General features: G+C 33.2%; 1 protein-coding gene across 1 annotated transcript in view; it reads left to right on the top strand.

Annotated features, from left to right (window-relative positions):
- The first annotated feature begins 5614 nt into the window (after positions 1–5614).
- Positions 5615–23498, top strand: part of LOC114344277 (two pore potassium channel protein sup-9) — a 166045-nt gene continuing 148161 nt past the window's right edge. Inside the window, exon 1 of the mRNA XM_050655385.1 lies at positions 5615–5812. The gene's annotated coding sequence lies outside the window, so the exon portion shown is untranslated. The remainder of the gene's footprint in view (positions 5813–23498) is intronic.

The raw sequence follows: 23498 nt of genomic DNA, 5'->3' as shown, positions 1-23498 counted from the left end.
GATGTTGCGGGGGTGTTTGCTTTAAGTTGTTTAAACCAGTTGTTTTTACCATCGATGTATGAGTTTTCTCAGATGGAGCTCGAGAGTTCTCAATTATTCTATTGTCTATCTTATTTGGCTCAATTGTTGATTTGCTTAAGTGTTGTGCTCTGCTTGCTTCGCCCAGTTTGCGGATCAGTCCCCATGCCTTCCGACTGGAACGGGAGAAATCAATATGTTCTACGGTAGATTTCCATTTATTAAGTCTAGTTGAATCCAGTGACTTGAGTAAGTTGTCACCGATTTCGGGATCTTCTGATTTCAAAAATTCTTCATATAGTTTTTGGCTTTCTTCCGTCCAGCCTGGGATGTACTCCTTTCGAAAACCTCGGGGGATATGTTTTTTGGCGATAGAGATAACCATTCCTAAAAAACGGTGGTAATTGTTGGCCTTCGGGTCAATGAATCGAATGCAGGTGTCCAGCTCTTTGGTGTATTCAGGCCAATTTGCTTTGTTAAAATTCCAACGGGGTCTCGGCGTGGATTCAACGATAGAAATTTGTATGCCTATTTCGACTATGACAGGTCGATGTTGGCTGCGAGGGAAACTAGGCAGTACAGTTCGGGAGCTTGGGAGTGGTTGCAACTGTGAGTTACTCGAAACCCATCATAGATCAGGGTTGTAGCTTTTGCGCCATCTTCTAGAAAAGAAAGTAGGTTTATCTTTTAGATTATGGATAAGGTGGATATTGTTTTCTTCGGCCCACTCCAGGAGTTTTTCCCCATTTTCATCATTGTTTTCATACCCCCATTTGTTGTGGTGACTGTTAAAGTCCCCTATGTAAACTGTAGGTTGGTTGTCCTCAGTTTTGATTACATTTATTGGCCATTTAGTTAATGGTGGTTTGTAGATGTTCTTTATGGTTATGTCATTCACTTCTGTAGAGATTATGGATACACTATTTTCGCAGCTGCAGTCCTTCACCTTGGAATTTTGTATACTGTTATTCACGTAAGTTGCAGTTCCGTAAACATTGCTGTAAGTGGCTCCAATCATGCTATATCCCGGAATTTTACCCCTCTTAAGAAGCTCGGTTTCTGATGGTGCGTGAGTTTCTTGAATGGTTATGACGTCAACGTTATTTTCGATTAGTATTTTTGAAAGAAATTCAGATTTTGATCTACTAATTCCCTCTATGTTTATTTGACATATACGGAGGGTTGGTCCGATACGTCTCGTCAAATGGTGTTGATAAACACCTTTGCAGTTTTCCATATTCCTATATGGAGATTCCTTTCCTTGCGTTTCTTTATCGTACTGGTTGCCAGGAGAGCTTAGCGGCTAGTTTGGCGTCCAAAAATTGATAGACCATTTAGCGTTACCCAGGGTGCACCACGTGGAGGCGATCTATCACTACACCCCATTTTTTTCTCTATTGGTTCCTGACTTTTCAGCACGTTTCTGATGCTTTCGTTCCTTTCCCTGTCCATCTTCGTCTTTCCAGCTATTTTTCTCAGCTGCTTCATTTCACTTTCATGTCTTTTATTTGTGACCCATGTCTTACCTGCATATAGAAGAGTTGGTACTGTGATTGTATTATATACATGTATGCAGGGCCGCCCAGAGCCAGGCCGGGCCCCGGGGATGAGACCCGGCCGCCCCCCCCCAAACCCAGTTGAACGAAAATTCCCAAAAATCTGATAACTCATAAACTGGGATATGTAATAGTGAACACTCATGCTATTGACACAGGAAGGAAGAAAATTAAAACAGTTTTAACAATTAAACTTTGTTTTTAATTATTTACAATAGAACTGTTAGTTACAACATAACTTTTCTAGTGCTGTGAACGTCGGCCTACGATTACGATTTCTCTCAGTGCTGTGAACCTCGTTTTCAGGTTGGCCACCAAAACATCAATTATTGTGTAAAAAACTTCTGTTTTGAAGCGTTCTTCCGGGGATAAATTTAACATTACGTCTTCTGTAGCTGTTTGATGGTGAAAAGTCTTCCTCTTTCTCGCACGGGAAGTGGAGAGTTCCGGTTCGATACCATAAGCATTTGCAACATGTTTGCATTCAGAAAATATCTTGTCCCAGTTATTTCTTAAGGCACTTAAATCATCAATTAGGCTCTCTATATTACTACTCTCAACATCCAAAAAAAAATAATAATTTCATAATTAAAACCGCAAGCAAATTCAATCTGTTGTAAAATATTTTAATAAAAGGAATTTTTTTAAATTTGCTAACGGCCGGGCCCGGGCCCCCTTGGGCCCCGGGCCCCGGGAATTTTGCCCCCCTTGCCCCCCTTCTGGTCGGGCCTGCATGTATGTTTGTTTCCTGGCTGATTTCACGTTTTCCCAGTATCCTATTATTAATCGCATAATATATTTTCGTAGCTTTCTTTGTCCTATTTGCAATTTCTAGGTCTAGCTTTCCGTTATTCGATATTATCGTGCCCAGGTACTCGTAGGCCGTCACCCTCTCCAATTCTTGTCCTTTACAGAACACTCGTGTTTCGCCTTCAATCTCCTGCTTCTGCTGACCTATTTTCATCGTCTTGCATTTGCTGATGTTTATTTCTAATTTCATTTTCTCTATTTCCTCAGTCCATACATCAGTTAGTCGCTGCATCTTTCTCGGGTTGTCTGCTAAGAGAACGACGTCGTCCGCATACAGTAAATCCATCCTAAACATCCTTCTATCATAACTAGTGTTAAGTACGTGTAGCCTATTATTGTTTTTAAGTGGCTTGTTCTTCTTTTTACATTTTTAAATAATTTATCCATAATTATGACGAATAGGAGTGGGCTTAGGCTATCTCCCTGTTTTATCCCTTTGTTCATCCTAAATTCTAGTGATCTGCTACCTCCCATTTGTACTTTTCCCACCACTCTGCTGTACGTATTTTTAATAATCTCTATAGTTTCCTCGTTATTCCCAGCTGCTCCATAGTATTCTACAATACTTTCCGGTCTACTGAGTCGAACGCTGCTTTAAGGTCTATGAAGGTCTTATATATGTTTGTTCCCCGATCATTATTTTTTTCTATTATATTTTGTAGTATGCTCATGTTGTCAACTGTTTGCCTTTTGGCTCTGGATGCTGTTTGTTCGTCTTCAAGTTTTTCTTCTACCTATCTGTTCTTAATCTTCTTTCTATTATTCTCGTATAGAGCTTGAACACTACTGATGAGAGGCATATATCTCTGTAGTTTCCACAGGTGGATTCTTCTTCTTTCTTGTGAATTGGGATCAGTAAGTTTTCTTCCCATTCTCTCGGAATTTTGTTTGATCTACATGCTTCCCTCATTATTTTCAGCAACCACTTCTTTCCTTCTTTCCCTATCAATTGTATCTGCGCCGCTCGCTTTTACTATTTTTATTCTACTTATCGCTTCTTCCAATTCTTCTGTACTTATTTCTTCCATTTGGTATTTGTCTGCTGCTGTCTGTTCTATGGTTCCCTCTGTCTCTATTTCTTCACTTTCCTCGCCCATGTATTTCTCTTCATAATATTCTCTCCATACCTCTAGTACCTCTGTTGTATTTGTCTTTAGTTTGTAGTGTTTGTCTTTTACTCCTCTGAGTTCCTTTCTTTCCTTTCCTCTTAGGCTCCTTACTTTATTCTAGAAGCATCTGTTGTTGTCTCTGTAATTTTGGTTTAGTGATTCACCGAACCTCTTCCAACTCTCTTTCTTTCCTTTTCTAACTAGTTTCTAACTATGTTTCTGTATTTTTGGTATTCTTTTTATCTTGTTCCTCTCTTGTACTATTGTATTTTTTCATGCCTTTTTCTTTTTCCTCACTTCTTCCTGTATATCTGCATTCCACCATTCCGACTTTTTGTTTAATTTTCTGACTGTTAGATTTCCGCATATCTCTTCTGCTTTCTTCATTATTAACATAACATAAAGGAACATGAAAATTAAAATAATCAACATTACAAAGTTAATATTTATACCTAATTTAAGTTTTTGAATAACAGTAGGTCCATAGAGGTTTCTTAATATTTTTTGAAGCTATTTTCTTGTGGTATTTTAATAATATAACGAGTTATTATGATCCATCTTCGAATTTAAATTTGTATCTATTTATATTCCGGTGACACCTTATTCAATCCATCTTCGTTAATAATAAAAGTAATAAAAGGTATTGCACTGTATTAAAAAGTATAGATACGCTAATAATAAAACCGTGGGAGTTGATCCTCGTGAGGGTAAAATATATTGTGATTCCTCTAACTCATTTCCGACAAATCAATATTAAATATTTATACCATTCGAATAAAATAAAGTAAAACAACATTGGGCTGTACATAATGGGGCTTTATCTAGAAATAATATGAAAAAATATTTAGGAAGAAGATACCTCCCTCTTTCGCTTATTTTTGTTGGAAATAAGCCGAGTAAGAAATCGAGCTGAGTTCATGGATGGATTTTGAAACAAAATTTCTTCGGTATTTCTGGGGAAAAACAAAGTACAGTGGAACCTCGATAAGTCAGATTAATCGGGACCGCGGCAGATCAGGGTTATCGAAAATCAGAGTTAGCCGGAGAATATGGTAAAAATTAATAAAATACGGTATACTTACAGATAAACTCCATTATAATCGCAAAAACATGAAATACATATGCACAGTACATCTAAATTACGTACAGTTGTATACAGTATGGTTTATTTCTTATAGCCGAGGCCGATTTATCGAGGTTCCACTAAAAATTGATATAAATCAAGAACTGCAGAATGGGAAATACAATTAAAGATAAAGAATATCCGAGGAAAGATATGATATAGAACAATTTGTAGCACTTAAAACATAATTATTTTCAGGAACAATTAGTAGAATTAATTGCTCGTTATTTTACAAAAACTTTACAAACAACGTTACAACTTTACAAAATTATCATGCCATCGACAGCTTATGTCAGTTTCTACAGGTAAGAGGGGTTCGTCGAAAGGAAAAAGAAATAGAAGAAAATAAGAATATTATAAACCACAAGAAGTGCAGTATAACAGAGATCTAGAACAATCTAACAGAGAGGCCAGCTCGTCAAACTTAAAACTTAAAACAAAGAATAGAACGTACCAAGAGAATTTAAGCATTTTCCATTAAAATCGTTTTTTTTAACGATTAATAAACATAAAAAATTGTTTTATTGCGTAGTCGTGTATTGTTACCGCCAATGCATATGTCTGCAAATTTTCATTCATTTGCATTGAAGAAAAGGCAGTCAAATTAACGTCTAAAGATTTGACCCAAACGATTGAACTAAAGAAAAGCGTTTAAAAACCAGAATGATTTTTTGGTTGTAACAATTTCATCATCCACTATAATTTTAAAAATAAATCGGTAGTATTGCAAAGATCAATTTCGAAAATTTCGTCAATTTGTCTTCCTAATAGTTCTTTGACTTTCTAAAAGTAATACGTTAGTCGGTCCCTGACCTAACCCCCTTAAAGCAAAGAATGCTTTCTCAAAACATTCCCCAACTTTTGGTCCACCGCATAGTCCATCGCACCTTGTGAAAAGCTTTAAAATTTGTGCGAGTTTTCGCGTGACGTCACTGCGACTTCAGTATCGATCCCCCGAACCGCGTGTACAGCAGAAAGCTCCTGAAACTGCTGAAAGCTCAAGATTCCTCTCGTGATTCTCTCTTACATTCACTGAAACAGCCCCCTAAAAATACATCGCTGAACAGTGGTCGAGTGTTCTAATGGTTTAACGAAAAATGTTTAGGACTTTTTTCGAAAATAGTGTGTGTTTTTAGTTTTTGGAAGAGAAGAAAACTAATTATTCCTTTGGATTCTGTACTCGCTGTTTTGTTGGGGTAAATGACATGTATAATTAATCGTTTTACTGGATTTATATGGCACACTTGTGTGTTTTAATAAGGCCACCTCGTTTGTTGACTTAATATTTTATAAATGCAGGTTTATGGTTTCTTCTTTTGATTTTTTTATGGAATACTTAAAACATCTGCAGTGCGAAATAGTTAATTGAGCATTCTAATTCTCATATCGAAATATATTTTATCTTTTACTTTAATTCAATAACAAAAACCACATAAATATTAGTTAAAGGAAGATTTATTACTAAATAGTTTAATTTTGTACGAAAAATTTATATAAAAAAACAAAAATGTAGCCTAAATAACCTATTTCGATTGGTATCCACGATATATGACTTTTGTTGCGAAAATCCTTACGAGAATTTTTCGCATAAATTCTTTGTTCTGTGTCAATGCATGCAAAAGAAAATAGATTAGATGAGGTCATTGCTCCAGTGACTATTGTGATTTTTTATTGGATTCCATAAGAAGACATGATGAGTCTATTTTATACGTAATTTTTGAAGCAAATTATTTAAATTTTAAGGTATTTTATCTGTTCAAATCAAAATGAAATTTATAGTTTATTGTTATAAAAATTAAATAGTAGAATATTATACCCATTTATTAAAGCCCGTATATTAACGGAATTATTTTTATCCTAAAAAGGTCAAAGAATGCCTCAGAAAGTAGTAAATTCTATTATTACCAATTCTATATCGAATCAGATACAATTATTGTCGCTATATTATCTAAAACTTCTTGTAACTAAGTAGTTTTGGGAACAAATGAAACAATTTCCATATAAGAACTAACGAAATTTCATTTATATATTTTATTTTCATGATATTTAGATGCCTCTCATAATCCCTATTCTTACACTACTATTCATGGTATTTAACGAGTTATGGCCATTTTTATTTCGACATTGCTGTGATATAAACACCCTGTAGTTAAAGAAGAAATACATAAAAAAGGAAAGTAAAGTTGATTCAGATTTGACTACAGAACAGGGCATCTAGTATTACTTTCATTTTATTTGTATTCACTTTTGTGAGTCAAAGTACCCTTTCATACCTAGACACTGGTGTCTGACACCGGTGCCAGACACCGGTGTTCAGTTGCAGCAAAGCACGAGCCACTAAAATCAGCCAGACACTCAAAAGTGGCTTGATTGTAGTCGTTCATTTAAAACACTGCGTTGCTGCACGGTGTCTGACACCGGTGTCAGAGTCAGACACCAGTGTCTTAGTCTGAAAGGGTGCTAACACGAACTAGTTCGCTAAAGATTATTATCACGATGAACGACAGGTCGTGGATGAAATTATAGATCCCCTTGTCGACTAATTCATCACTCTTTATTGCATTATATTTAGGTACATCTTAAAATGCATCAGAGGATAACAATTCGAATTTTAGTTCCTGACTCTGTGAGCTAACTACATAAAAAAGGATTCATTTTACATAATAAGGTAAACAATGTGTTCTAGTTTTCAATTCAAGTTTAAAAGAAATTATGGACGAATATTGGTATACATGGTGAACTACAAAAAATTACGGGGTTCCTCTCGTGATTCTCTCTTGCATTCACTGAAACATCCCCCTAAAAATACATCGCTGAACAGTGGTACAGTGTTCTAATGGTTTAACGAAAAATGTTTAGGACTTTTTTCGAAAATAGTGTGTGTTTTTAGTTTTTGGAAGGGAAGAAAACTAATTATTTCTTTAGATTCTGCACTCGCTGTTTTGTTGGGGTAAATGACATGTATAATTAATCGCTTTACTGGATTTATATGGCACACTTGTGTGTTTTAATAAGGCCAGCTCGTTTGTTGGCTTAATATTTTATAAATGCAGGTTTATGGTTTCTTCTTTTGATTTTTTTATGTAATACTTAAACCATCTGCAGTGCGAAATAGTTAATTGAGCATTCTAATTCTCATACAGTAATATATTTTATCTTTTACTTTAATTCAATAACAAAAACCACATAAATATTAATTGATTGCAACTTTGTTACTAAATATACAGTATGTCCCTGTAAGTTGTATCCATATGGAAAACTTTTTTATTATTAATTTTATGAAAAAAAGTTATTCTTCATAAAAAGCTCTGCATGGTCCAAAACCTAAGATTTAATCATCAAATATCAAATTTTTTGAATATTATACGAGGTATGTCAAAAAGTTTGAATTTCACTCAAGAGTAAAGAAGCTTTATTTTTCACAATATTAAAAATTGCTATTATGAAAAGTTGTTTGGAATTAAAAACTATATTCTAATATACAATTACATCCTTATAATTGAAAAAAAAATATTTTTTTTTGAAAAATTATGGATATCTAACATTATTTTCAGTTATTTCAATTCTGATAACTCTTTTATTATTAATTTTACGAAAAAAAGTGACTCTTAATAAAAAGTTCTGGATGGTCTAAAACCTAAAATACAACCATCTTATATCAAATTTTATCAATTTTATACGAGGTATGTCAAAAAGATAAATTTATATCAAAAGTAAAGTACCTTTATAGTTCAGAATATTTCAATTCGAAGGATGTAATTACATACTGAAACTTAGTTTTTAATTCTAAATAACTTTTCATAATAACAATTTTCGATATTGTGAAAAATATACGTATTTTACTCTTGAGCAAAATTAATATTTTTGACACACCTCGTATAAAATTGATAAAATTTGACATAAGATGGTTGTATTTTAGGTTTTAGACCACGCAGAACTTTTTATTAAGAATCACTTTTTTGCGTAAAATTAATAATAAAAAAGTTATCTGAATTGAAATAACTGAAACAAATGTCAGTTATCCATAATATTTCAAAAAAAAAAAATTTTAATTAGAAGGATGTAATTACCTACTAGAATATAGTTTTTAATTCCATACAACTTTTCATAATGGCAATTTCCAATATTGTGAAAAATGAAAGCTACTTTACTCTTGAGTCAAATTCAAACTTTTTGACATACCTCGTATAATATTTAAAAAAATTTGATATTTGATGGTTAAATCTTAGGTTTTGGACCATGCAGAGCTTTTTATGAAGAATAACTTTTTTTCGTAAAATTAATAATAAAAAAGTTTTCCATATGGATACAACTTACAGGGACATACTGTCAGTGCCGGTTTATGCACTGGGCGCTTGGGGCGGGCGCCCAGGGGCCCGTACGGACCCCTTCCTTTTACTAATAAAAAAAGTAAAGTCCGCTAAATAATCTACGTATTTTCCAAAATGGAAAAAAAAAACGACGAAATACGTGCGATTTAGAAATGGTCTGATTTTAAGACTGATGACTTTATAAAAACTGCGAACTTTTAAACCAAAAAGTGATGTCTTAGAACGTTATAAAAACATGTTTGAAGATGTAGAAAAAGCTTATTATAGATTACATAAAAGCAACTTTTATAGATGAAAACCCAATGGAGGCAAAGAAACGAGAGATTGGCTAATATACGGCGCAAGTGTTAAAGCTGTTTATTGTTACCCATGCAAATTATTTTCAATTGAAAAAATAGTTTAACTGAGTTTGGATGGACCCACTGGAAACATTTGAATATTTTGCTCAAATCTCACGAAGAAAGTAAATTTCATCTGAACTCTATGGTTACATTAATATCAAGATCATCATTGATTGGAGTTATAGACGCTGTCTTAAAAGAGCAAGTAAAATGCGAAGCTAACTATTGGATAAACGTCCTAAGAAGAGTTGTTGTCAATACTAAATGACTTGCTTCTCAAGTACTAGCTTTCCGTTGATGCAATGAGGATTTAACGAGTCATCATAAAGGAAATTACAGTTGTCTTGTATACTTGGCTAAATTTGACTACTTCTTAGCTGAGCATTTACAACGGAATGCGAATAAATGAAAAGGTTCAGTTAGCTACATATCTGTCTCACCAAATTTGCAATGAATTTTTGGAAGTAATGAAATCAAAGCTTGTAGAAACTTTTGGCGCTGTAAATGCTTTAGTTAAAACTAGGGATCCATCAAACCTATTGTTTCCAGTTAAGCAATAACAGAGACGAAAAATTAGCAATTAAAAATGAAGCCAAGACACTGCAGAATAAAATCTTTGAGACAGCTCTATTGACACTGATTTTGACAAAAACTTTGGAACGAGTTAATCAGAGCCGTGCGGTACATCTTTTCAATATGATGCAAGTCTTCGAAATGCCGCCCCTTAAATATTATTGAAACTTGACTTTTATTTTTATTAAATGCAACTGCAAAAAATGAACTAAAACTTATTTTAAAAACAACACCTAATTTAAATTAAATGAAATATATGTATTAACATTAAATAATATTTACAAAAATTTCAATTTTATCCTTCTGACTATAATTTTGGTAAATTCGTCAGATTGATGTAATCTAAAGTAGCAGCTAGTCAGGACTCTTGAAATGAGTGCTAAATTTTTTAGTTTTATTTGTCTTATGGCGCTTCGTAAATAATTTTTAAGCTAAATACTTTTTTAGTTACCGAGACAGGGAGTGTTAATAAAATTCTTATTGATACAACTTATTAGTTCTTATGTTTGTATTTTATTATGTTGTATGTTTAATTTGCAATTTATATTAATTTTGTAATACATAATATATTGGATTTGTTTTTTATTTTAATTTATTAACTTGTTTTTTAATATTGCCGATTTATCTAATTTCAGATAATTGTATGTGTTATTGTTATTTTTTTACTCTATGTGAGCTTTGTCCATAAAATTTTGAAATAGTTTGTAATTTATAGAAGACTATGTACTGATGATGAGGCAATGGACTCACATTGGCGACCCTTTCATGATTTATCTTCCTCTGTTAAGAGCTCATCCACAGACTTTTCGTAATCAAATTGACGCTTTTTTCTCCTGGTTCGAATTTTATTTTTAGCTGAAAATTCGAATTTATATCAAGATTTTCTTCAATTTCATTAGCAGTAATTTTCTTTAAATCATAGCCAGATTGTCTGCGACTTTTCATTATTTTCTATAGTTTCTGACAACATGTTTACACAATCTGACAAATTTATAGTTACTTGTTGCAACATCTTCGAGACTGAATTTATATGAAATAAAATATCATACCAAAGAACTACACCGCATATAAATTTATAATTTTTAATATTTTTTGCTAATCCTAGTGCTTTAACTTTAGTTTCTGATTTCTGAATCTTTGTTGACTTCTATTATTTCGAATAAGATATCATATATTTCACAAACTTGAAATCTTAAAGCCTTAAATGTTTCGATGCATCTATTTGACTTGACCATCTAGTATCACTCAACGGTTTTAGAGTTGTGAAACATGTTTTTTCGGAACTTCCCAACGCTTTGTATAATTAGAAAAAAAGTGTACAGTTCTTGTGTAATACCTAAAAAAAGGGTTGTTGTTTCTATAGAAGAAGACGCTTTCTTCACTTTTAAAACTAAGTTTAAAGAGTGGCATGCGCAGGGCACGTAAAAAGCCCTCTGATATTTTTCAAGTGTTCTATTTTGCACACCCTATCCTACGATTATTTTTATGTATTTTGATTTTACTGATTATGCCGCCCCCTTACGATGCCGCCTGATGCGACTGCCTCACCGCATCATAGCACCGCACGGCCCTGGAGTTAATGCAAAAGCAATACGTGAACGTGAAGAAACTGTGGACTTAAACGTGTCAATTGGAGTAGAAATAATGACTAATGACAATCTATTTTGAGATTTGTTGGAGACGTAAGAAATATGTCAAGCGAAATTGAACTAGAAGCCAAATTTTTTTTTTTCTTCGAAGACGAGGATATATGCTACAAAGATGTTACATCAGCTGTTAGATGATTTTCTACGCTAGATAAAGAAGCAGTCAACACGTCAATTAATACTTTATATGTGAAATATAAAAAAATATGTTGATGAAACCAAAGAGAACTTGCATAATGGAATTACCCATTCTATAACATTATGCCAAAAGTTAAATAAACATTTATAAAATTTGGTATCATCCAGGATGTAAATATTGTACCTAAAGGTAACATTTCCCAATATTTTACCTTTACTGCGAGTTTATTTCACGATACCAACTTCTAATGCATCAGGCGAGCGGTCTTTTTCGGCTTTAAAAAGAATAAACACACATTTAACGCCAAATTTGGGTCAAGAAAATCTAGACGCATATCACTATTGTATTATAGAAAATGAAGACCTAGAGCAACTGAATTGTGATAGTCTCATCTGACAGATTGCTAATGCCTAATCAAGCAAAAAAGTGATCTAATTTTTGTCATATGTATTTTTTAGAATATATTTTTTTGTTTGCCATGTGTTGTTTTGTGTAACTTTCTATTTTTTTTATACATTTTTAAATGTATTTTTTGGAATATTTTTACGTTTGCTATTCTTCTTGTTTTCTAAAAATTGTGTATGGATTTTACGGGTATAAATACATGAATGTGTTTTCTTGTAAAAAAATCTGACAACGAATAGCAATTAAGGGGGCCCCTAAATATTCAGCGCCCAGGGCCCAAAGTTAGGTTAAACCGGCACTGCATACTGTATTAATTTTGTACGAAAAATTTATGTAAAAAACAAAAATGTAGCCTAAATAACCTATTTCGATTCGTATCCACGATATATGACTTTTGTTGCGAAAATCCTTACGAGAATTTTTCGCATAAATTCTTTGTTCTGTGTCGATGCATGCAAAAGAAAATATATTAGATAAGGTCATTGCTCCAATGACTATTGTGATTTTTTATTGGATTCCGTAAGAAGACATGATGAGTTTATTTTATACGTAATTTTTAAACCAAACTATTAGTATTTTAAGTTATTTTATATGTTTAAACAAAAATGAGATTTATAGGTTATTGCTATAAGAATTTAAAAAAATAAAATAGGAATTATTTTAATCCTTAAAAAGTCAAAGAATACCTCAGAAAGTAGTAAATTCTATTGTTATAAATTTTATATGGGAAAAGATACAATTATTGTTGCTATATTATCTAAAATTTCTTGTAGCTAACGTATAGTTTTTTAAATTTTGAGAAAAATTAAACTCCTAGATTCCTCTCATAATCCCTATTCTTACGCTACTATACATATTTAACAAGTTATGACCATTTTTATTTCGATATTGCTATGAAGTAAACACCCTGTATATAAAGATGGAATACATAAAAAATGATTAATTTTACATTAAGGTAAACAATGTGTTCTAGTTTTCAAATTAGGTTTAAAAGAAATTATTAATGAATATTGGTATACAGGGCGAACTACAAAAAAAAAAGACTACGATTTTCGCATATTTTTAAATTTACACCACTATAACTACAAAAAAGACTACGAATTTCGCATATTTTTAAATTTACACTCCTATATTTTTGTTTTTAAAACATTTCATTTATACGCTTTCATTTTTATGAATCATCTCCTATACCTAAACTCATTATATGTATATAAGCTGTACACTCCCGTGGAAGTTATCCGTTAAGACATGGGGGATCAGTCCACTTTTCTTCTAATCTGTCTCCTCAAAGCTTCTGGTGTGTCTTCGTTTCCGTCACTACTTTTCTCCACGCATTTCGGTTCTCAGACTTTTTTTTCCAGTTTCGAATTCCCATAACTCTTAAGTCGTTTTCAGCTTGCTGTTTCCATCTTGATTTTGGTCTGCCTCGTGCTCTTGTCTCAGGGGGTATCCAGTTGGTAATAACTTTAATGGGATTATCTTCACTTTTTCTACTTATATGACCATACCACCTTATTCTTCGTGCTTTTGCTTCTTTCACTATGTTTTCTCCTTCCATCCATTGTTCTATTTCGTGATTCATCCAGGGTCTTCTTTCGTTTTCATTTATTACTATTGGTCCCAGAATGTTGCGCATTATTTTTCTTTTAAATACTTTCAGCTGTTCTTCTTCTTTTAACGTTAGGGTGTTGGTTTCTATGGCATTCATTACCACTGGCCTTATGGTAGTCTTATATATTTGCATCTTTGTATTTCTGCTTAATTTTTTATATTTTACTATTTTTCTATTTTTGTGGTAAGCTCTATTTCCTGCTTGTAGTTTCTGTTTCAGGTCTATTCTTTCATCATCTCTACTAATCATCGTTCCCAAGTATTTGAATGTATCTACTTCCTCAAATCTGTAATTATCTATTATCATTTGTGTTAGTCTTGTTTTCTTGAATCTGCTTGCGTTCATGTACTTTGTTTTTTTCCATATTTATGTCTAGTCCTCTTCTTTTTGCCCCTTTTTCTATTTCAGAGAACGCCTTAATTAATGATCTTTTGTCCCGGGCTATTATAACCATATCATCTGCATAACCTACTATTTTTACTGCATTTTTATTAATTATTCCGTTATTTGTTGCTTCTTTTATTGCACAATCTAGAGGTCTAGAGCTGTAATGAATAACTCAGTTGACAGGGCATCCCCTTGTCTGACTCCGTTTTGGACCCTAATCTTCTCTGTTGTCTTTTGACCTAAATCAATTACTGCTTGTGCCTCTTTCATTGTCATTTTTATTAACTGTATTAATTTGCCTGGTATTTTTATGCGTGTTAGATCTTCTATTAGTTCTCCTCTTTTTAGTTTATCGAAGGCCTGTTTAAAATCCACAAAAAGCATATGCAGTTCCATGTTGTGTTCATATGCTTTTTCCATGATTTGTCTTATTATGTGAATAGCGTCTATCGTCGATTTTTCTTTTCTGAATCCATATTGGTAATTTCCTATGATTTTTTCGGTATGCTCTGCTAGTCTGTTCTTTATTATTCCCGTCATGACCTTATGTGTCACATTTAGCAAGGTGATTCCTCTATAGTTTTTGCATATTTTTTGGTTTCCATTTTTGGGTATCGTCATAATTATTCCCGTTTTCCAGTCTTCTGGCATTCTTTCCTCTTTCCAAATCGTTACAATTAATTCATGTATTTTTCTAGTTAGAGCTTCTCCACCATATTTGATGAGTTCTCCGTTTATGTTGTCATAACCCGCTGGTTTTCTGTTCTTGATCTTCTTGATACTTTCTGCTATTTCTTCGTATGTAGGTTCCTTGTATTCCTTCTCGTCCTGTCTTATCCTTATTATGTCCCCTTCCTGTGTCATCTCACCTGTTGCTGTATATAATTCCTCGAAATGTCTTATCCAAATGTTTTCTTCTATGGCTACCATCGGTTTTGGTTTTTTCCTAATTTTAAGTAATTATATAGTGGTTTAGAATTATTTCTCATGTTTTCTCTTTCGATGTCCATCATTATTTCTTCTAATTTTCTTTTCTTTGTCCTTGCTCTCCTATATGTTTCCATATCTTCTGCTGTTCCTAAGTTTATCTATTTCAATCTGGCTTTATTCTTTCTTTCTATTTGTTCTCTACATTCCTGGTCAAACCATTCATTTCTTCTGATGTTTCTTATTGTGCCAATTTCTGTAAACTCATTATATTCCGAGATATTTTTTTATTTCTTCAAATTTCTGAAATAGGTACCTACCTTCAATTTTTGTAATGGCAGGGGAGCCCAAGCGGGGATTTTTGCAGTTACTCGAGCGCGTCAGATTATCATATGGGGAGAAACCTGGTACCCTGTAAATGTACTTCGGCCATATATTGGATCTTAATACATGGGAGTTCGTTAAGGGGGGCCCGAAGAAAAAAATATATCCTTAGAAAAACTCGAAATCGTCAGATTAAGATAAGTTAAGTACATGCAAAAGAGTGCATATTTCAAAAATCTGACAATTGAAGCGTTTCTCATCTTGCAGGAAAGTTATTATGTGCACTTTATATGATTGTGAATAAGAGCAGTGTGATGCACTAGAGTAGAGCACCGTCGCGTCGTGTAAAAACCATATTATTCTTTGTCGAAAGTTAAGTAGAATATTTTGCAGAAGTAGTGGCAAATGATTATTCAGAAAATCCAGATATATAACACCATTCACATGTCCCTTAAAAAAATGTGAGCCAATCAAATAGTTCCCAACAATGCAACAATACCACCCCAAGTATTTATAGACCACTTAGTTTCATTATGACTGTTAAAAAGTAGGGATTGCTTGACGCATAGTAATAAAAATTATGCCGATTCACTGTTCCATTTTTGTGAAATGTTGCTACATCTCCAAAAAGCATATAATCGAAAAAAAAAATAGGTCGCTATGCACTTGCTGTTGAGACCATTGACAAAAAATTAATTTGCAATGATAATCATAGACTGTCAATTATTAATAAGTAAGAGGCCACTTGTATTATTAAAGGTAGAATAGTACGCTTTGAAATAGTAGGGGAGGAAAGTATGCTAAGTTTTCAGTTATTCGAGCGTTATGGGGACCTATTGGGTTGTGATTATTAGGTCATAAAACTAAAAAAAGTTAAGTAAAGCTTTCCATTTTAGTGGGGACTTTCCATTTTTTAATTTAATTTTCCATTTCCAACAATCGTTTTTTCCGATTATAGCGCCATCTATCCATAATTTGGAAAAATGTCTCAAATAAAAGTGGCTTATTTTTATGTAAAGAATCCAAATCTGCAATAAAAATTTGGGGCCCCTATTTAAAATTTTAAAATAACCCCCCACCCCACCACCGTGGGCGGTCGTGTTTAGTACCATTCGATAGATGTTTAAAAAATATTTTTTTTTATTAGAAAAAGATGTCGCATCCACCAAAAGGTTATTAGCGACGGAACAAAATATAAATAACAAAATTAAACAATTACAGATTGTACAAAATGTTTCTGGATCTGAGATAATTAACTATATTATTGTCACAGGAACAGTTTTGACCTAGAGCCTGTGGTAGAGCGTTTGGGATCTTGTAGCGCTGTCTTTCTTGGTCATATTTACTACATATTGTTAAAAAGTGTTCGACTGTTAATCGGACGTTACACTGATCACATATAGGTGGATTTTTCTTTGTGAATAGGTAAGAGTGCGTTAATCTGGTATGACCTAGACATAAACGCGTAACCGCAATTTGTTCTCGTCTATTGCGCGACGATGGGAGCCACTGAGACACATTATTTTTAATTTTATTTAGCTTGGAATTAGTTTGAGACCACTCATTTCGCCACAAAAACAACACTTTATTTTTAAAATAAGCTTTTAAGTCACTGGAAACACACTTGTCTATCGGCTCTGAAAAATCACTTAAAATTGCCTCTCGTGCGGTCCTGTCACCTTCTTCATTTCCTGTTATTCCGACGTGTGAGGGAACCCATAAAAATTGGACGCTAATTCCATGTTCATGAGCTTGGGAAAGCTGGTATTTTAGCAACTTTCCAAAAGGATGTTTCGGAAAAATATGTATTAATGAGTTTAGAGAGCTAAGGGAATCTGTTATGATCAGGGCTTTTGTGAGTGTAAGCTCGTTAAGAAGTTTCACAGCGCGGTATATGGCGTAGAGTTCAGCTAAATATGTGCTACATGCTGGGGGTAAACAAGTGAAATGTTTTGAATTGTACAACTGATTGGTCTTTAAGTTTGTCTCCTGTAGACAAATAATATCTGGAAAATATCCAGATAAAAGAAGCTGTAGCATAGGGAGACGATGGAAAAATACATCAATGTTCCATTGAAGTATCGCTTTGAATTTTGTTAACAGATTCGGAGTTAGATGATACTGAACAATTGTCTACAGAAGAGTCACTGTCTAAGTCAGAAATCTCATTCCCTAAATAGTTGTGTAGTTTCCTTTGAAGTTTTGTAAACTTGGTTTTTGTAGATCTATTATTTGCATATTGATAGCTGCTTTGTAAAAGATAGAGTAAACCAGCCATATCAGTTGTAAATTCTTTAACGACGCTAATAGTGTCGGGGGAGCCTTGGACATTATCAATAAGTAAAGACAATTGGTGGTAATTTAAAACGAATGGTGGGGTATGATTATAAACAAAATTTTCAAGAGTTACCCGTGTATAGATGGGACTTTAGATGAGCGCGGTTTTTTTGGTTTAGATGATTTGGGTTTTGCAAACAGATTTTGTGATGAAATTGCTGAGTCTGAAGGAGGCGTATCGATCTCACCAATACTGCGTTTTATGGAAGAACTTGCGTTTTCGCAAGTGCTATTAGAGTTTTCACTTAGATGCTGTGGCTTTATTACATTTGGAGGTACTGGAGCAAACTCATTGGTAGTGGCAAAAGTCATGCTTGAGGTTTTATTTGTAAGATTGGTTGAAATGGTTGTTTCAGAAAATTGTGGTGATGTATCAGTTTTGTTAGAGTTTTATGCAGTTTTATCTAATGGAAAAGGTGCTGATAGATTGGAGGATATTGCCTCCGAAGTTTGTGAAAACGGTATTGCCGCTGAATGAGGTTGATTGAAAGTGTTGCTATGAGTAGGAGTATTAGTAATTTCTTGGTCATGGAGATTTGTAGGTGTAGGTGATATGCTCGGAGTTGATAATGGATAACTTGATGACTGCTGAGTGTTTGGTACCTTGTGTAATATACTTGTTGGATCTGTTGGATTTGGTACTTCATTGTTTGACTTAATATGAGTTGATTCCGTTACTGAACTGTTATTGCATTGGGATGATATGTGTCCTGTATTTTTGCAAATAAAGCAGGTGAGTGTACCTTGTGACAAAAATATGCGGTGAGGTGTTTGGTCGAAATTTATTAGAATAGAATCTGGAATTGCTGATGTTATAGGGCTTACATAAACTTGCCTCCGAAAGCTCAGTATGTGACTATATTCGGGAAGAGTGGAGCTAATTTTCAAAAATGTTATTGGGGAAATAAGCTTTAAACCGATATTCTGCAATTCTTCAACTAATACTTGATGAGGAATTGACGGGAATACACCAGACAAGACTAGTCTTTCTGCTGGAGAGACAAGTCTCCGTGCTGTTACATCTTCGCCGAGTACTTTTATAGAGCCATGTTGTGTCATGAAATTATCTACTACGGTTTTGTTTGCTAAATACATGCAGATTCTATTATGAGATAATCTAGATGAAAAAATAATATTTTTTGGGTTGATGATTGTGCCCAAAGGAATTAAATAATCCTTCAGTTTAGCATTATCGATACAACTAAATACAATTGCTTGGGTCTTACTCGGAAAAGACTGTGAAGCGGCTGAAGCATAACTGTTTGTGATATTTGAACGTTGATTTACTGGACTGGTTAGATCGGAAGGTGTGTTTACATTGTGTGAAGTCATTTTAAGCTGCGGTGGCGAAAGCTTCAGTCCGACTCTTGTAAGTGACAAACCAACCGCATGCTAGCTAACCTCACAAAATGATTGTACGGTGGTGTATTTTTCTTATTTGACGTTTTCTTTTCACAATAATAAACTAATAAATAATAAACACTGGTTTTTAGTAAAAACTAGGAGTACAATATCAGTACCTTAAAAAATATTGAATAACTGTATTTTGCAGTTTTTTCATCTGATGTTCATTTCGCGAAATATCGCGGGTTTCGTATTTACAATTTAAATACCCCCACCCGTCTCCGTGTGGGGTCGTGTTTGGTATTATTCGATACATTTTTGAAAAATATATTTTCTAGTTTTTCGATCTGACGTTCATTTCGCGAAATATTCGCTTTCTTTTTGTGAAACTTTTTGACTCGCTCATTTCCTTACGCCTCGCTCAAATCGTTAGATTTTTGAAATATACACTATTTTGCATTTACTTAACTTACCTTATCTTAATCTGACAATTTCGAGTTTTTCTAAGGATAGATTTTTTTTTCGGGCCCCCCTTAACGAGAGCCCCCCTGTGTTAAGAGCCAATATATGGTAGAGGTACATTTACAGGGTACAAGGTTTCTCCCCATATGATAATCTGACGCGCTCGAGTAACTGCAAAAATCCCCGCTTGGGTTCCCCTACCAAAAAAATGATATATGTACTTTTTGGTGTGTGTGGCTCTCCTTTTATTTTAAAAATGATTTTTTCTATGGAAGAATTAATAGATATGATCTGGGTATTAGGAGAAAGTTCGAAAAATTGTCTACTTACATCCAGAATATATCAAAAACGATGTCCTTAACGAAGGAAGCCAAACACAAGAGCTTTTGAAAAATTAATGGTTCGTTTTGTTCGCACTGGGTCAGTTCCATATGAAAAAAATTAGAAAAGCAAAACTGTTATGAGTAAAGAAAATAATTTCGACCGCAATAATCCTCCGTAAACATAAAATGGATCCTGGTCTTGCAGCAAGACCAAGACTGCCTTTTGGTTTGCAAGACCAAGACCAAGACCAGGTATTCAAGACCAAGACCAAGACCAATACCGAACCTTGCAAGACTACGCAAGACCAAGACCAACCTGCAAGACTCTTGCACTTTTTTGCGAAATTGGTTTTTTATTATTTAACTTTATTTTTTTAGTTCAAAAATATATACTGACATTGTAATAAATCTTAAACAATATCGAATTTTTAAAATACATAATATTTTGGTTATATTTTTAAGTCGTTTTGATTAGGTCAAACGGTTTCCATTTTCTCAACCTTCAAAGTGTCCAGAAGGCAAGTTTTCAAACGGCGACAGTTCAAGAACAATTCAAATTACTTGTAAGATAAAAAAATGTAATTATAGATAGGGTAATCCATTAAAAAAAATGTCATTAAAAACGGTTTTTATGTACCAGTAGTTTTCGTTTTTTTTTGTCTAATAAAAATACTGACACTTATTTCAATTCTTTTCGCATAATCGAGGAAAAATGAAGGTCGTTAAATTTAAAATTAATACCAAAAAATATTATAATAGATTTTGAAAAGGGATTCACAATGCTGTGAAAGCATTTAGTCCTGTCGCCAGGGGGGTACAACGGCCTCCTGTATTCAGATGGACTTACCCAAGTTTTTTTATGTATTTTGACCTGTAGAACACGAATTTTTTGGGTAACAGTTGATCCGGATGTCGATAAGATTGTTATAAACCAAGAAGTTGAGGAATCACATAACAGCGATTTCTCGCAAAACAAAACATTTTTTTGTATTTTTTGGGCCATTTTAACCAAAAAATGTTCCTACAAATTTTTTCGTAGGATGCATAGTTTTCGAGATAAACGCGGTTGAACTTTTAAAAAATCGAAAAATTGGAATTTTTGAACCCGAAAAACTTTTGATTAAAAAATAAAATAGCAATTCTGCTTACCGCATTTGAAAGTTCAAGTCAAATTATATCGGTTTTAATTATTTGTATTGCCAAAAATGTATTATTTTATTGTTAAAACAAAGCTATAAACACCTAGTGCTTGAGTGATGTTTCAATGATTTCTCATTTAAAATCGAACGAGTACGTAGAAGAGGTAAAAGTGCAAGCGGGGCTATTTCTAAGTAGCATGCATTAAAACGCATGTATTAGGCACGGGAAACAGTATGTGTTTATAGCTTTTTTTAACAATCAAAAAATAAATTTTTAGCAATGCAAATATTCAAAACAGATATAATTTGGCTTAAACTTTTAAAGGCGGTAAGCAGAATTGCTATTTTATTTTTTATTCAAACGTTATTCGGGTTCAAAAATTGCAATTTTTCCATTTTTTGAAAGTTCAACCGCGTTTATCTCGAAAACTATGCATTCTACGAAAAAACTTGTAGGAACATTTTTTGGTTAGAATGACCCAAAAAATACAAAAAAATGTTTTGTTTTGCGAGAAATCGCTGTTATGTAATTCCTCAACTTCTTTGTTTATAACAATCTTATCGACATCCGGATCAACTGTTACCCAAAAAATTCGTGTTCTACGGGTCAAAATACATAAAAAAAACTTGGGTAAGTCCATCTGAATTAAGAAGGCCGTTGTACCCCCCCTGGCGACAGGACTAATTGTGGCCTGAATAAAAAATAACTGGTTGTCGATTGTAATGTGTCAAGCTTGGTATCGCAAAATCCAAAACTTAGGTTCAGTTCCTGAATATAATGACAAAAATTCCGATACTGGGAAATTTTTAAAATTATTTTTTGGATTAATTTTTTACAATCAACGAAAGTTGGAAGTTGAATTGTTTGTGAAAATCCCGGATGACAAACGCTTGAAGAATTTTACTGATTTCATAGTTGAGAACTATTTGGAAGAATCTAGTTTTTCCCCAGAAAGGGCCAATACTACAAATAGTATGTGCCGCACTTTGCCGCACTTGAAATGCATGCAAATCATTTCAGTGTGTTAAATTCTAGTTTTTACTACCCACATCCAAATATTTTCAACTTTTTATATGTCATAATGGGTGTTCAATCCAAAAATATGTGAAAATAAAAAGTGCTAATAACTCGTGCTACGGGAGCAATGTAGTTTAAATAAAATTAAAGAACTGCAAGATAACAAATTACAGAATTAAGCGTGTATAAGTCCCCATTCGAATTAGTTATTATATTATAGTATTAGGTTTATAAATAAGTATGGTAACTATGTATGTATTTACTAAAAAGTATGTTTTAGTTAGTTTATAAAAAAAAGTTAATTATATTAAATAAAGTAAAAAAATATTTGATTTTTGTGTATTTTATTCGAAATTGTTGGGTACACATTATTACTACCAAAAAAGCAAGACCAGCAAGACTCTTGCAGCAAGACCAATACCAAGAACAAGACCGGCTAGTGCAAGACCAAGACCAAGACCAAGACCAAGACTGTCTTTTAGCTGCAAGACCAAGACCAAGACCAAGCTTGCAAGAACAAGACCAAGACCAAGACTAGCCTGGTCTTGGTCTTGTTCTTGTTTTGCTCATCACTAACCGGGATATTCCTAAAACCGGTATTCTAATAAGCGGGTTCGACTGTATAAGAAATGTAATTACATAGACAAGATACAGAACTTATCAAAAAATTATATTCTTTTTCTCATGATCATCTTTCAGTGCGTCACAGTTTTTCGATTTCTTTCTAACGTATTAAATTGTATATGACAGAAAAAAAGGCACGTCGGTGATTACTTTGGTAATTATTTCTAGTTCGGTGATTATTCTAGTTGTCGATAGATGGCGCCATAATAAAAAAATAATTTTTATTAATTAGATAATAATATTACAAATATAATCTGTATAATTTATAAGACTATACAAATCAAAGAAAATACCATTTTATAAATGCAAGAAACACATTTGATTTGTTTTTATTCCAAATTGAAAATAAAATGTGACAACTGTCAAATTTAACTAAAATGTCATGTTAGAATAAATGTTATATATTATGTGTATTTATCACGGACTAACCTTTTTTTCTATCATTTGTTACGCACTGAAAAATGATCATGAAAAGGACAATATCATCGAAAATCAGAAGAATCAATAAGAATAGGATATAGATAGGCCAGATCATAAATTAAAACAATATTTGTAAGTGCGCCACTTACACAAATTTGACTTTATGTCTTAATTACCCAAATTATTCATGCTAAAACTCAACTTTATTAGGTTGAACAACCCTGTATACTGAATACATAACATTTTAGAGATTCCACACTTTTCCATTTCGAGAATATTTGCTGCAGGATCATAATATAATTTGGATACGCATAAAATTGCTCCAGGCCACACAACCTATACAATATTTAAGTTTATACATTTTGACCGGAGTAAAATAGGTTACAGTTTATTGCAAATGTTCCTTTCATTCTCTCCAAGATGTTCCTTTCATTCACTCCAAGAAAGCTTCTAAAACATTTACCTACACAATTTTCTTAATGGAAAGATTATGGTCAGGCGGTTGTTTCTGCGGATATGTCTAAAAATTT

The sequence above is a fragment of the Diabrotica virgifera genome, chromosome 7 (genome assembly GCF_917563875.1).
Source record: "Diabrotica virgifera virgifera chromosome 7, PGI_DIABVI_V3a".
NCBI lineage: Eukaryota > Metazoa > Arthropoda > Insecta > Coleoptera > Chrysomelidae > Diabrotica > Diabrotica virgifera.
Note: the sequence above shows the minus strand (reverse complement) of the source record. Positions and strands in the feature narration are given on the sequence as shown.